At 40.8% G+C, this 15,910-nt stretch overlaps 1 protein-coding gene across 5 annotated transcripts in view; it reads right to left on the bottom strand.

The window, feature by feature from the left end:
• Window positions 1–15,910, bottom strand: part of DLGAP2 (DLG associated protein 2) — a 1,381,880-nt gene that overhangs the window by 714,132 nt on the left and 651,838 nt on the right. The gene's annotated exons all lie outside the window — the stretch shown is intronic.

The following is a 15,910-nucleotide window of genomic DNA, read 5'->3' as shown; positions in this document are numbered from 1 at the left end:
ATGGTATGGCAGGGGTGTGAAAAACACAAGAGTAGATGAACTCCTCTGCTGCCAAAATACACTGATCAGAGCTGCAGCCCATTGGCTGAATGTGCCAATCAAACACAACTTTTCCAACAGTCCAGGGAACGGTCATAAATGGAAACCATCTATGGCTAGCTTTAGAATGGGTTAGCCTTTATGAATTTATTTTTTTGTCTGAAATTTTGTAATACAAAGGATTTGATGTAGGACAAATATTCCAAGGTTGACAACTCCTCAAAAACAATTGGTTCCACTGGTTGTTTACAACACGAGGAGGTTGATTTACTAAAGGTAAATATAGTGTGCACTGCAAGTGCGGTTTCTCTAGATCTGAAGGGAAGCTCTGAAATGAGGGGAAGCTCTGCTTATTTCTATCATCCAATCATGTACAAGCAAAAATTTGTTTTTTTTTTTTATTTTCTTGCATGTGATTGAGTATTCTTTGCAAAGTGAAGCTTTACCTCATTTACTAAGCTCTGGAGCAAGTACACTTGCAGTGCCCAGTATATTTGACTTTAGTAAACCAACCTCCCCGTGTTGTAAATGACCAGTGGAACCAATTGTTTTTGAGGAGTTGTCACCTTTGGGATATTTGCCCTGGGCCTACCAATGTCTTAAAAGAGAACTGACTGTATGCTGCAATGTAACAAAATATATAAAACCTAAATAATAGAAGTCCAAGTCTGTAAAAAAGTTTCTATAGTTCTTTAAAGAGGTAATAGATACTCCATGTGAAGTCATGCCCCTGCTATATTTATATGCATTCCATCATATCCCAAAAAAAGGTCAAGTAAAACTGGAAGTACAGCAAAAAAAATTATGAGAACTTGATCTTGACTTTGTTGATAAAAAAAAAACAAAAAACCCCTGTGCTGTATGTGCTGACATTAAAGATCAACTGTAGGCATAAAAAAGCAAATTAACGCAGGTCCATATTCATTAATCACTTCAGCCCCGAGCCTCTTTTTGACACTCGTTTACAAGTTAAAATAGTTTTATTTTGCTAGAAAAAATCCGCCGCAGAGACCACTTTTATCATAAAGAGAAATGCACGCCGTTCCCGTGAATACCTGTATTCAGTATCAAAGTATCGACATACGGGTACAGCGATTTGCGTGAAGTGGTTAAAGCTGAAATCTGGGGAACTTAAAAAACGAACCACTGCACTTTAAGGGATAAAAGTTTATTTCTTGTCTTAGGTACCAGTAAAAAGCATTTTTTTTTTAGTTTACCCTATCCCTCTGTTGATCACAGCTGTGACATCATGTACAATGCAGTACAATTAGTCCTGCAGTGTAACTGAGAGGGCACACCCACAACCTGAAGCATAGAAGCAGTGAGTGCTGACTGCCAGAGTAGTGAAGAATATGGCAAGTAAAGGTCCTTTTACCTGGCACCATTATCAAGAAGGAACATTAACCTTTGTATTTTTTAATACTTGTACAAGCAGTGTAAGTATCTGAATGATACCTGGTATCAGCCTCTTGAAATCTCCTTTACAGCAGAGCTTAGACTGTGGGAAGGAGAAGCAGCTCAAGGAGACAATCCATTGTGATGTAATGCAAGGTGTATGCTGACAGGAGAAGACAGCAGCATGGGAGATAAGATCATCAATAGGCTGCTACTCTTGTTACTTTCCAATTACAGGCTACCGCTGGGGAGGGGAACTGAAAGTGTTACTGAACTACAACAGAGCAAAATCAGGTGCTGTGTGACAGAGTTGTGTAAATCTAAGAAATGGATGGAAAGAAATTCAAATCCTTTGGCACATAAAACCGTTACAATATATGTATTTTATCCGTGTATTTAGCTGATCCTTGAGTTTAGCTTTAAGAAAAATTCCTATATGAAATTATGATTTCATAATAGAAAGAGCACTTCTGCATTACTCAAGTGCAACAATGGGGGACTTTTTACAGTTTTTCTATAACTTGGATCCACATGGCTTTAAAAGAATTAAAAAGCCCTAAAGTAAATCGCTTAAGGATTCTTAAAAGATTTGGGAGACCAAGCTGACGCTTTGGTAAATAAAGCAAAACCCCTAACAAAGTCACAAGACTAACACAGCTCTAATTACTGTTTCATTGATTTTTCAGAAGACATTCTGCTGTTAATACATGTTGTTGAGAAGATGCTAATGACAGGTACTCCATTCTGTAAATTTGCTTCAATGGCCTTACAAATATTTTCCATAGAATTTTATTCAATGATATATTTTTTAAACATCCCAAATAGGCAGAACACACACTTGAACTCATTAATTTAGGAATCTAAATGTCTAATGTCTCATAGTGCAAAGCATTTCAAATTAGATCCTAACAAGAGAAAACTTGGTACTCTCCATATTATTCTAGGCCTTACATGTAGTGAGCAGCTGTTTGAGAACGCCAAACTTGAGGACTTGACTTGAGGACTTTTATCGATGGAGAGATCTTGTCATTTCACTTGCTGACCACACATGAAGCAGAGCGTTTATGCCAAAAGCAGCCATTGACTACCTCTTGGTTTCCATACTAGTTCCTAAATAGTTGCAGCAATTTTAGTGAGGGTTTACAAGTGCTTCACTTACATTTGCTTCCAATTTGTTTATAGTAAATAAGTGTATTCAGAGCCAAAACCTTTTTCTTTACTATTGGAAAGAATGTGGAAAGGTCTGAACCTCTATTGCATTTTTATTGTTTTCTTTGACCTTACTTAAAGGGGTTGTAAAGTCACAAGGTTTTTTTATCTTAATGCATTCTATGTATTAAGATAAAAAGCCTTCTGTGTGCAGCAGCCCCCCCCCTTGGCCCCCCTAATACTTACCTGAGACCCATTTCTGTGCAGTGATGTCCACGATTGTCTCAGCCGTCTGGGACTCCCTCTGAATTGGCTGAGACACAGCAGCGGTGCCATGGGCTCCCGCTGCTGGCAATCAAAGTCAATTAGCCAATCAGGAGAGAGAGGGGGTGGGGCCGAACTGCAGCTCCGTGTCTAAATGGATACATGGAGCTGCAGCTTGGCTTGGGTGCCCTCATAGCAATCTGCTTGCTGTGGGGGCACTCAACAGGAGGGAGGGGCCAGGAGCACACAAGAGGGACCCGAGAAGAGGAGGATCCAGGGTTGCTCTGTGCAAATCCACTGAAACAGAGCAGGTAAGTATAGATATGTTTGTTATTTTTATAGAAAAAAAACCAAGACTTTACAATTACTTTAAGGGCTTCTCTATGTCACCAAGACAGAAAACGATGAGAAATCTTCCAGGGGGGAACACTTGCTTCAATGGAAACAGTCTGATGCCGCGTACACACGAGTGGAATGTTCGACAGAAAAATCAGACAGAAGCTTTTCATCGTCTGTTCCGATAGTGTGTATGCCTCATCTGACTTTTTTTCAAAAATTCTGATGGACCTAGAAATGCAACATGTTCTAAATATTTCCAACAGCACCAATTCCTATCGTCTGTATGCTGTTCCGACGGACCAAAAACGACGCCTGCTCTGAAGCAAGTACGAGACTGAAGCTATTGGCTACTGGCTATTGAACTTCCTTTTTCTAGTGTAGTGTATGCAAGACCGCTTGAGCAGAATTCCGTCGGAGTTCCATTGGAGAAACCTTCAGAGTTTATTCCGATGGCAAAACCGGTCGTGTGTACGCGGCATAAGAGGGAATGTCCCCTCACTTTAGAAAGATTTCTTCTATTTTCTGGTTGTGTCTCCTGGACAAAAAAAAAAGGGAAACCTTCCCAATTTCCTTCATCTTTATACCTGGGTACGGCTGTCCAAGGGGTTACAGTAAGCTAATATAAAAGGTAAATTCAGATATTTATTTTAAATACATTTGATGAGTTTTTATTTAAAATGAAATGAAAACACTATTGTAGTGCATTTTTTTTATATTTGCCTGAACCTAAGCATATGATCAAAAATGTCTACGCAGAGGTTACCTTCAGTGAAAATTACACTGTAGAACAATTTGTCCAAAGATATTGGCATCTAAAGTTACCCTACCACCATCGCTTTACTTAAAGTGGTTGTTAACCCACTAATATAACAACATCCCATCTGCACTGTAATAAACCAGTAAATGTCCCTGTGCCTGTTAGGTAAAAAATATGCTGTATCTGTATGTATAATAGCGCGGCTCCCAGCGCTCAGCTGCCTCTTTGGCTCTCCTTCAGGGCTGAGCGCTCCAGCTGATGTCAGCCGGGGAGGAGAGAGTTAGAGCCGAGTCAGCTGAGCGCTGTTATGCATACAGATAAGCATAGAAGGGAGGGGGGAAGGAGGACAGAGGAGACACAGAAGAACAGGCTGCCGATGACAGAGGCACGCAAACAGACCACAATGTCAGGGGATCGGCAGGCATTATTATCGTGGTCTGTTTGCAGGGGGAGGGTAGGGGATCAGCCAGGTAGAAAAAGGGAATCTCCGCGCAAAGGACTGGGTACTAAATAAAGAGTTGGAGGGGGTTAATAGAACTGCTGCCTCTACTAACTGCTACCACTAAGTGGAGCAATGTCATATGATAGGAAAACAAAGTAGATATGGCGCTGTTCTACTGCTAACACATAGTGGTGTGAAAATTACTTAAGCTACTTCCTTTGCAAATTATAAGTGTATAATGCAAAATAAACTAAACCAAAAACTACTTATACAGTGTGATCTTGCATTGAAACTAAAATCAAACAAGTACTTGTAATTTAAGGGGCCGTCTGCAAACTATCGCTTTTCTTTGCCCAATAATATTTCTGCCCTCCGTAAGTATACTTGAGTCTGCAATAGAAAGGAAAGGAAAAGGCAGATAAAATGACAAGCGGTCAATAGTGTGAAAGGTGTCTGATTTGCCTTTCAAAGAACCTCGCTCGGTACGAGTCAAAGATAGAACCCCTCCCACCAAACTTAAAGGACAAACTGATAAAGCTTCTGTGTGCCCAGGGGCTTCTCACAGATGCCAACATAAGGTGGCCAGTACTAAGGATGGTCTTCTTCCTGTATTGCTACACAGTGGCACATACTGTGGATGCTTTTAACCCCAGGAGGGGGTGAAGAATCTGGTGAGTGCAGCCGCAATAGGAACACGAACTAAGATATAGGAACGTACACAGCAGGTGCCGGCAGGGGCCAGCACAGAGGCGGGTGGAGACAAAGAGGTGCAGGCACTAGCAAAGAGTAGATGGGTGACAGTCAGGAGGGGTAGAGGGGGAAGTGCCAGGGAGGCCGATCCAGGACTGGAGCATCCCAATAAGTACGCTACTTTGAGTGACATTGGTGAAACCAGTCTGGGACCAGCACTGCTGGAGCTGAGGGACTCTCCTAGCTGCCGGGGGAAGAACTCCTCCAGTGAGAGTGGGGGGGCAGCAAAGGGAAACGAAAGACAGATTCTGGTGGTAGGGCACTCAATTCTTAGAAGGACAGAGAGGGCAATCTGTAACCAAGACCTGAAGCGCCGAACAGTATGTTGTCTACCGGGCGCTCGGGTTCGGCACATCACGGATCTTGTGGACAGATTACTGGGAGGGGCTGGGGAAGACCCGGTTGTCATGGTGCACGTTGGCACCAATGACAAAGTTAGAGGCAGATGGAGTGTCCTAAAGAACGATTTTAGGGACTTAGGAGCTAAATTGAGGAAAAGGACCTCCAAGGTAGTATTCTCAGGAATATTACCGGTACATCGAGCCACACCAGAAAGGAAGAGGGAGATTAGGGAAGTAAACAAGTGGCTGAAGAGCTGGTGTAGTAAGGAGGGGTTTGGGTTCCTGGAGGACTGGGCCGACTTCTCAGTCGGTAACCGGTACTATAGAAGAGACGGACTGCACCTAAATGAGGAGGGTGCAGATCTGCTGGGAATGAAGATGGCCAAAAAGTTAGAGGGGTTTTTAAACTAGGCGATGGGGGGGGAGGGTCCAGAGGCAGAGATAGCCAGCGCGGAAGATATTCCAGAGGGTAGTATTGGGGGCATTAGTGGCAGGTTAACCAAAGCACAAAAACACAAGGTGAGTATAGTAGCAAGTCCTAGTTGCAATCTCGAAACACCCAATACGAGGACAATATGCGACCGGTCTAAACTATGTGGCATGTTCACCAATGCCAGGAGCATGGCAGACAAGATGGGTGAACTAGAGATACTGTTGTACGAGGAGGATTTGGATTTTGTGGGAATTTCAGAGACCTGGTTCAACAGCTCTCATGATTGGCTGGCAAACATTCAAGGGTATACCCTTTACCGCAAGGATAGGGAAGGTAAAAAAGGGGGAGGGGTATGCCTATATATCAAGAATAATGTACAAGTTAATGTGAGAGATGACATCACTAAGGGAGCTAGGGAGGAGGTGGAATCCTTATGGGTAGAGCTCCAAAGGGATGAAGCTAAGGGGAAAATAATACTGGGAGTATGCTATAGGCCCCCTAACCTGAGGGAAGAAGTGGAGACGGATCTCCTATCACAAATTGGATTAGCAGCAAGGATGGGAAGTGTTATCATAATGGGGGATTTTAATTATCCAGACATAGACTGGGTGGAGGGAACCGCGCATTCATTTAAGGCTCGCCAATTCCTTAATGTCTTGCAGGACAATTTTATGGGTCAGATGGTAGACGCACCAACTAGAAATAAAACATTACTGGATCTACTGATTACCAACAATACAGACCTGATCACGGATGTGGAAATACGGGGCAATTTAGGTAACAGCAATCACAGGTCAATTAGTTTCAGTATAAATCACACAAATAGGAAACATAAAGGGAATACAAAGACACTGAATTTCAAAAGAGCCAACTTCCCTAAACTACAAACCTTGCTAAAAGGCATAAACTGGGATAAAATATTAGGAACAAAGAATACGGAGGAGAGATGGGTTTGCTTTAAGAGCATATTAAATAAGGGCATTAGCCAATGTATCCCATTGGGTAATAAATTTAAAAGAGAGAACAAAAGTCCTGGATGGCTTAACTCCAATGTAAAAATGCATATAAAAGCAAAGCAGAAGGCCTTCAAAAAATACAAGGTTGAGGGATCATCCTCAGCATTCAGACTTTATAAAGAATGCAACAGGAAATGTAAGGGTGCAATTAGGACGGCTAAGATAGAACATGAAAGACACATAGCGGAGGAGAGCAAAAAAAATCCCAAGAAATTCTTTAAGTATGTAAACAGTAAAAAAGGGAGGACAGACCATATTGGCCCCATAAAGAATAAGGAAGGACATCTGGTTACAAAGGATGGGGAGATGGCAAAGGTATTGAATTTATTCTTCTCCTCAGTCTTCACGAGTGAATCAGGGGGCTTCAGTAACCAAAACTGCAGTGTTTATCCTCATGACACAACACAGGAAGCACCTCCATGGTTAACAGAGGACGGAATTAAAATTAGATTTGAGAAACTTAACATTAATAAATCACCGGGACCAGATGGCTTGCATCCAAGGGTACTTAGGGAACTCAGTCAAGTGATTGCCAGACCGTTGTTCCTAATTTTTACAGATAGTCTACTGACTGGAATGGTACCAGCTGATTGGAGAAAAGCCAATGTAGCACCAATATTTAAAAAGGGCCCAAAATACATCCCTGGGAATTACAGACCAGTTAGCCTAACATCAATAGTATGTAAACTCTTGGAGGGGATGATAAGGGACTATATACAAGATTTTAGTAATAAGAACGGTATCATTAGCAGTAATCAGCATGGATTCATGAAGAATCCTTCTTGCCAAACCAATCTATTAACCTTCTATGAGGAGGTGAGTTGCCATCTAGATAAAGGAAGACCCGTAGATGTGGTGTATCTGGATTTTGCAAAAGCATTTGACACAGTTCCCCATAAACGTTTACTGTACAAGATAAGGTCCATTGGCATGGACCATAGGGTGAGTACATGGATTGAAAACTGGCTACAAGGGCGAGTTCAGAGGGTGGTGATAAATGGGGAGTACTCGGAATGGTCAGGGGTGGGTAGTGGGGTTCCCCAGGGTTCTGTGCTGGGACCAATCCTATTTAATTTGTTCATAAACGATCTAGAGGATGGGATAAACAGTTCAATCTCTGTATTTGCAGACGATACTAAACTAAGCAGGGCAATAACTTCTCCGCAGGACGTGGAAACCTTGCAAAAAGACCTGAACAAATTAATGGGGTGGGCGACTACATGGCAAATGAGGTTCAATGTAGAAAAATGTAAAATAATGCATTTGGGTGGCAAAAATATGAATGCAATCTATACACTGGGGGGAGAACCTCTGGGGGAATCTAGGATGGAAAAGGACCTGGGGGTCCTAGTAGATGATCGGCTCAGCAATGGCATGCAATGCCAAGCTGCTGCTAACAAAGCAAACAGAATATTGGCATGCATTAAAAGGGGGATCAACTCCAGAGATAAAACGATAATTCTCCCGCTCTACAAGACTCTGGTCTGGCCGCACCTAGAGTATGCGGTCCAGTTCTGGGCACCAGTCCTCAGGAAGGATGTACTGGAAATGGAGCGAGTACAAAGAAGGGAAACAAAGCTAATAAAGGGTCTGGAGGATCTTAGTTATGAGGAAAGGTTGCAAGCACTGAACTTATTCTCTCTGGAGAAGAGACGCTTGAGAGGGGATATGATTTCAATTTACAAATACCGGACTGGTGACCCCACAATAGGGTTAAAACTTTTTCGCAGAAGAGAGTTTAACAAGACTCGTGGCCACTCATTAAAATTAGAAGAAAAGAGGTTTAACCTTAAAGTACGTAGAGGGTTCTTTACTGTAAGAGCGGCAAGGATGTGGAATTCCCTTCCACAGGCGGTAGTCTCAGCGAGGAGCATTGATAGCTTCAAGAAACTATTAGATAAGCACCTGAATGACCGCAACATACAGGGATATACAATGTAATACTGACACATATTCACACACATAGGTTGGACTTGATGGACTTGTGTCTTTTTTCAACCTCACCTACTATGTAACTATGTACTATGTAACTATGTAACTATGATATGTACGGTGTGTTCACTCACTGAAAAGTCCATCAGACTAGAAAGATGATTTTCTTCACGGGCACAAGAGCACTTTATAATTCATAATTAATTTATTTTTAATAATTTTGGTCTTTACGATGATTTTTTATTAGTTTATTTATGGACAATATGGAAATGCAGACATAGTAAATCTGCTTGTTGTAGGTTTAATAGCACCAATAGCACTTTAGAAAGCATATTAATTATTGCACCTACATTGTTTTAGTATGCACAACAATTTATTTAGTGTTTTAGTGTTTTAATTTTATTTTTATCCCAATGGGTATCACATATAAGTATATTAATTACAATTGCACTTTAGAGTGTTTCAGCATGCACAACAGTTTCTTATAGTATTTTAAATTTTTGGTTATCATATATACTGATTTTCTACACCAAGGATCACACAGTTTGTTTGATTTTAGTTTCAATGCAATATCACACTGTATAAGTAATTTTTGGTTTAGTTTATTTTGCATTATACACTTATAATTTACACAGTGTAATATCTTCTTAATCTTCAGGATTTTTCCAAGGGAAGTAGCTTAAGTAATTTTCACACCACTATGTGTTAGCAGTAGAACAGCGCCATATCTACTTTGTTTTCCTATCATAGAATCAGCCAGGTATTACAGGTGTTACAGGGTGCCAAATTACACAGCACAAGCAATGTGCTGTATAACATGCTTTAGGAACAGAATATGTGTTTTTTTTTTCTTGGATTAACAAACACTTTAATAGGGCTGTAAATTATTACAGGACAAAAGGGAAAGCTTGGAAGGTGAGAACCAAGCTCCACTTTTACAGTATAAATTAAGATGTTCCTTCTGTCTATAATTGGATCTGCTAAAAGTTCTAACTTGTTTTCATTAATGGTAGCCTCTCCACTTATTTTTATTCAGTGCTCAGTTCGAATTGAAAAACACAATAAGTGTAGCGCTATAAAAATATGAAAGCGTCCAATGTAAAAAACATTAAACCAGCAGTTCCAAATGTACTTGATAAAGAAGAGTCATCCTTATGAATGAAATGAGAAGTCTTCAGGAACTAGACACTTCAAGCAAATATGTAAACCATCTAGAGTGGAGACATGCACAACACCACCAAAAATGAAGAGGCTTACCAGAATGGATGGACCCAACGGGGCGTACGCCGTGTAAGGTCAGATAGGCTTAGGTGGTGAGTGGCTGTAGGTGGCCCGGAGGGGCAATGTTAATGGAGTAGCTCACACGTTGCTGTGTCCCTCAAAACGATGCCGGAACCGAGAGGTATGGAACAAACGACACGTTGATTGTATCCCTTTATTGTAGACCCTTACCAGCATCTGTTCTGTAGAAGTGAAGTAAGACACCCTTGCTGAAACCTTGTTAGAGTAGCAGTGCAATGAAAGTGGTTAAAGCCGTTTAGGACATTCCATTTCTGAACACAAAGGCAGCTACCGAACACTCCAATCAGCCGAACAAGAAACCCATACGAATAATTCTTCCGCCCAAGTACGAGACGAGGCTATGTATGTTACTGAGCAGAATGTTTCAACACTTGGTTTTTGCTCAGTAGCCCAGTCGTAGTACAAGGACTGTGTAGAGTGTCCACTCTAGAGTGTACATTTGGAACTGCTGGTTTAATGTTTTTTACATTGGACGCTTTCATATTTTTATAGCGCTACACTTATTGTGTTTTTCTACTTGTAACATCTTGTTGGTTGTGCTAGCTGCTTGTCTCTTCCCTGGCAGCGCAGAATTATTTTGTATATATCTCAATTTGAATTGCACAGGTTTCTGAGAGGTGTACCTAAGGCTGGCCATACACGGTTTATATCTCGGTCGGTTCAGCAGGAACCGTTAATGGGCAGGCTGAATGTACCAAGTTGATCGATCGATCAACTTAGGTACAATCAGACTGCTGGATTCTCTTGCGATTATTACTGTCTTCTCCCAGCGAGGCCGGCTCACCCCACAGGGAGAAGACAATGGCTCGGCAGGAGGAATTCCCACATCAACACTGTCTTAATGTGGCTGCAGGAAAGAAATTTGCTCCGTGTATGGCCAGCCTAAAACATAATAATGTCTGAAAACTGACCGGCTTCTTTAGTAACACTCCAAGTATTCATGATCTTATGGCTATGTTTTGTGCAGATATACCACATTGTACTCTGCTGCTAGTAATGTTGGGATGAGAAAAAATAGGATCTATTCACAAATGCCTGATTCCCTTGAATATTTGTATGCTAATCCCCCTGACCTGCAGAAAATCACACAATTCAGGAATCCAGCCAAGCATGTATGGGAGGATTGAGGGATTTTCTGAAGATTGAACAAAACTTCTCACAGTGTCCTGATTTGCCAAGCTGTTCACTACATCAAAAAGTAATTGGAAAAGATATGTTCTTTATTATATTCAGTATCCATCTGCACCCAATAGTTAAGCAATGAAATGGCAATTTTTTTTTTACTTTAGGATTGCTCCTTTTCTCAAATCTAATCTTGGCACTGCATCACAGGTCACATAGCCAAAGAATTACAAATTAATAGGCATTGTTGCTATAACTAATACTCTCTTTATATGCTTTGTATTTTGGAATAACCAATTTTTTGTTATTAAGTGGTTTGAACATGTAAAACAGGCCAGCAGCTATTTTGTTTTATTCTTTATTCATCTTTTAATTTCTGACTATCATTTTTTTCAATTTGTCATTGTAATAAAGAAATGGAATCATTCCTTTATATTTGAAGTGCAGCTTTTAAACCAGCTTTGCTCTTCAGGAGTTTTAAAAGCCGTGTGCTTCCTCTGCAAAGAACCATTGTATTGAAAGATGTCTAGATTGACAACATAGTTTTTATATGAAAAAAAAGGGTGAACTCTCCACTAAGTAGAACATTCTAGTCTAGTCTTTGTGGCTAATCACAGAAGGCGTAAAGCAACTTTTTACACTCTTTCCATACTAACCTAATATGCAGAAATGTCCCCATTTACATTACCTGACAGCAGTTCTGTGCTCCATTAGCTCAGCTCTTGGGGCTACGTCCACTTACTAGGGGCGGGGCAGGGTAGGACCCATAAATGGAAGGAATACTTATTAGCTGCCTCTGCCTGAACAGCAAAGTATTGCTTATAGTACAAATTTGTTATTTAGCAGTACACCACTAGGACTGCAGCTAAGGGGAGCCTGTAACCAACATCAGTAAACCAGGTATAATATTTCATCTCACACGTTCCTGTTTCTGGCTAGGTTCACATTGATGCGGCTCTGAGAGCCACGTTTTGCACGGGCACGGAAGCCCATTCATTTCAATGAGCTGCCGTGCCTCCTGAAATGCAGGGAAAAGGTTCCTGCTCCATTTTTACGTATTGCAGCCCGCACGGGAACTGCAAGTGCAGTGCGGTTCCCAGTGCAAGAGCGATTTCCAGTGCATGCGGCATGCCATAAGGATTAATGACACCTGTACACATCTCCTGAATTTTTCTGTGCAGGTGGTTGTAGCTACGGGAAGTGAACCTAGCATAAAATAGTTAAGTGGGTGCTGCGACAACTGTCAGCTGGGTACAGTATATGTCACCAGCACACCAAAGATCCTTGAAATAAAGTCCAAGCATTCATTTGGTGATCCATCACAGTGTTAGGTGCAACACTTTGGGACCGCGCAGGACCCCTTAGTCAGGCATGTGATAACGACATTTATTGCACATTTAAATAAACACCTTTATTTCAAGGATCCTTGGTGTGCTGGCAACATGTATTTTGGTTTCATCATCAGTTAGGAGTAAAGCTGGCCATACAGTGATCAAAATTCAGCTGGTTCAGTGGGGACTGGCTGAATTTCAATCATTATGTGGCCATACCTGTTTGACAGAAGTTGATCTTTTGATTGATTTCTGTCAAAATGACATGCTGGGAAATATTTCTCCTGCTGTTAGAATACAATGTCCCAGCAGGGGGGATTCCTCCATCTACCTTGTTTGAACTGTCTATGGCAATGGTGGGCAACAGTAAAATTATAGAGGGCCTCAAGTGCAGCCCCAACACCTCCAGAGGGCCACACGAAATCACATTTTTACACCTCAGTGCCCTAAAATTGTGATCCTGACCTTTTTTTTTTTTTTTTTTTAGCATACTGCAATGCACACAGAAGAGGTTGGAGTACAATAACCATGAAAATGACGTCAGTGGATACAATAACAACTCCCAACATTGGTGTCAGTGGACTCAGTATCAACCCGAACATTAGAGTCAGTGGACCAAATAATAACCCCTTGCTTTTATGTCAGTGGACACAATAATAACCTCTAGCAATGGTATCAGTGAATGCAATAATAGCTACTAGCACTGAGTTAAGCCCCCCATCCCCAACTGCATCATTGGTGACAGGCAGTAAAATGTAACCTCCCCCATCCTCCTGTATTGATGGTCAGTGGAATTGGAAGTTAACCCCCCTCCACCCCCACCCGTTACCTGCATTGGTGTCCATGACAATGAAATTTAACCCCCCTGCATTGATGGTCAGTGGTAGCGAGGAGTAAACCCCCACATTCCCCAACCCCCACATTGGTAGTCGGTTGCATCAAAACTGTTCATAACTTACCCACCACACGCTTGTGCCACTCTAACTCTCTACAGTCCAGGACTTTACTGTAAGAGCCCAAGAGCCATGTGCCATATTAGCCATATTAGGTTAGCGTGGAGTGGAAGGGAAGGCCTTGATTCAGAAATGAACTGGGTTCTACTTAACTATAATTGCAGAAAAGAAAATTGGTTATATACCCAACAACCTCCAATTATTTTTCAGCTGCATATTAAAGAAAACAGTCAAGTTTGGGCAATACCCTCAAATGAACACCTTGCTAAATAATATTTTTTATAATAAACAAAGCCCAGTGAGATGCCCTTTTTAATTCAATTACATTTATTTACAGGTTACTGTACCAAAGAAGTATGGGAAAATACTACTGTATGTGTCTGTACAGATATGTTCCAATATGTAGATATGTATATCACTAAAATCTCATATGAACTGTAACATGTTAATACAATTTCAAAATTAATTTTCAATATTTTACATTTAAAAATATAATACCACTACTGCTCCCCTTTTAATCCAGGTCACTTTCATATTAAGAAATTACCAGATCTAAACTAAATTGAAAAAATGCTAAGTAGAACTCTACCTGGTTTTGCTATGAGGATTGCTGTTGGGATGACAGACTCCTGAACCTCTAGTTAAGCTGCCAAAATAATAAAAGCTGTTTGAATCAAGTACATGTAAGTACATGTTATTCAGGCCACCCAACACCTTTCTTTCTGAAAGGCAAGCAGCCTGTTTTGCAGCAGATATGGTGATGGATAAATGTAACAAATATGTTTAGTCCATGCAGGTCCAGGGCAAAAGATAGTTAAGTTACAAATATAAACCAATGTGTCCAACCTTGCTATTTCTAAAAAATAAATAAATAAAAAAAAAAAAAAAAGAGAGCAAAAGAAAATGGGGTAAAAAGTAACTCTAAAAAGACTGCACAATTTATTTTAATCAATGAATCAATGGATCGATTTGGGTACAACCAGCATGCTGGATTTCTAGCGTACGATTATTGCCAGCAGCTATATCTGCTAATAATAAGTCCTCATGCACATGGACGTTTTTACAGCTGCTTTTTTGAGCTTTTTTTGCAGCTTAAAAAGGTCTGTCTATGTTAGTCTATGGCTTCATGCCCACCTAGGCGTTTTTGAGCTGCAAGTGGCATAGGCGTTTTTAAGCTGTAAAAAAAACCCAGGACCAGTGGGTTCTGAGAGATGTTTTTCAGCTGTAAAAACGCTCTAACGCTGAAAAACGCTCAAAAACGCTCAAAAACGGTCAAAAACGCCATTCACCAATGTTTTTTAGCGTTTTTGATCCATTGAAAAAAAAAAAAAAAAAAAATGTGAAAAAAAAAACGCTCAAAAACGCTAACGCGGAAAAACGCTCAAAAACGCTCAAAAACGCTAAAAAACGCTATTGCAAAAACGCTGAAAAACGCTGAAAAAAGTAAAAAAAAATCACTGCAAAGATACTGGCGTTTTCATAACGTTTTTTTAACAGCCTGTGTGCATGAGGGCTAATTATTGTGTTCTTCAGGCAGGGATGGCTGGCTCCCCCTCCCCCCACCGGGAGAACACAATAGCTCCACAGGAAAGATTCCTGCATGAACACTGACTGTGCTGATGGAGGGAATCGATTGCTTTTCACATAATCTATGGCCTGCCTAAAATACATAAAAATTCCTACAGTATATTGCCTCTTTACATTTTTCAAGTTGCTATTTTCACATCTTTGTTACATCGATAAACTTAATCACTTAATGCAACAACAAACCACACTCAAAATAAAAAAAAGAGCCTTCAGCATGGGGCTTCTAATGCTGGGGACACAGGGCTAACCAAGTGTCCCCATGGGACTTGTCAGCTCCTTCAATTAATCGTCCTTTTCCTTCCTGTACTGTCTTAAGTGGTTAACAGCTTTAATTGAGTTAGTACAATAAAAGGTACAGCGTCTTTCTGCTGGCTTTCTCTGTTTATCAGTTTGGGTTTTGTTCCTACTTCTCCCCCACCTCACATCCTTTGTTACTGATAAAAATTCCCAGAAAACAGATATTGCCAAAAGATCCTCACTGATTTGATCCTTGGCAGTAAAAAAATACCTATTAGCTAAAATTCTAACATAAATAAGCAACCAATGGGGTTAAAGTGTTTTATTTTATAGTTTCCAACATCTATGGTCTGGTACAACAGCCTGAATCTTCAATCAAGCTTTCATCTACCCTCCCTCACTCCTTTTAACTTTATTGGGGGTAATGTCGCCCCACAGGTGTGGGTGAACAGTGTGTATGGTGGTACCTGGTGATTGGTACAGTTACTTGGTACTGGAGTGCTGAAAGACTATGCAGGTGC

Source organism: Aquarana catesbeiana, linkage group LG04 (genome assembly GCF_042186555.1).
Source record: "Aquarana catesbeiana isolate 2022-GZ linkage group LG04, ASM4218655v1, whole genome shotgun sequence".
Classification (NCBI taxonomy): Eukaryota; Metazoa; Chordata; class Amphibia; order Anura; family Ranidae; genus Aquarana; species Aquarana catesbeiana.
The sequence above is the reverse complement of the archived record's forward strand: the minus strand, read 5'-3'. Positions and strand labels throughout refer to the sequence as shown.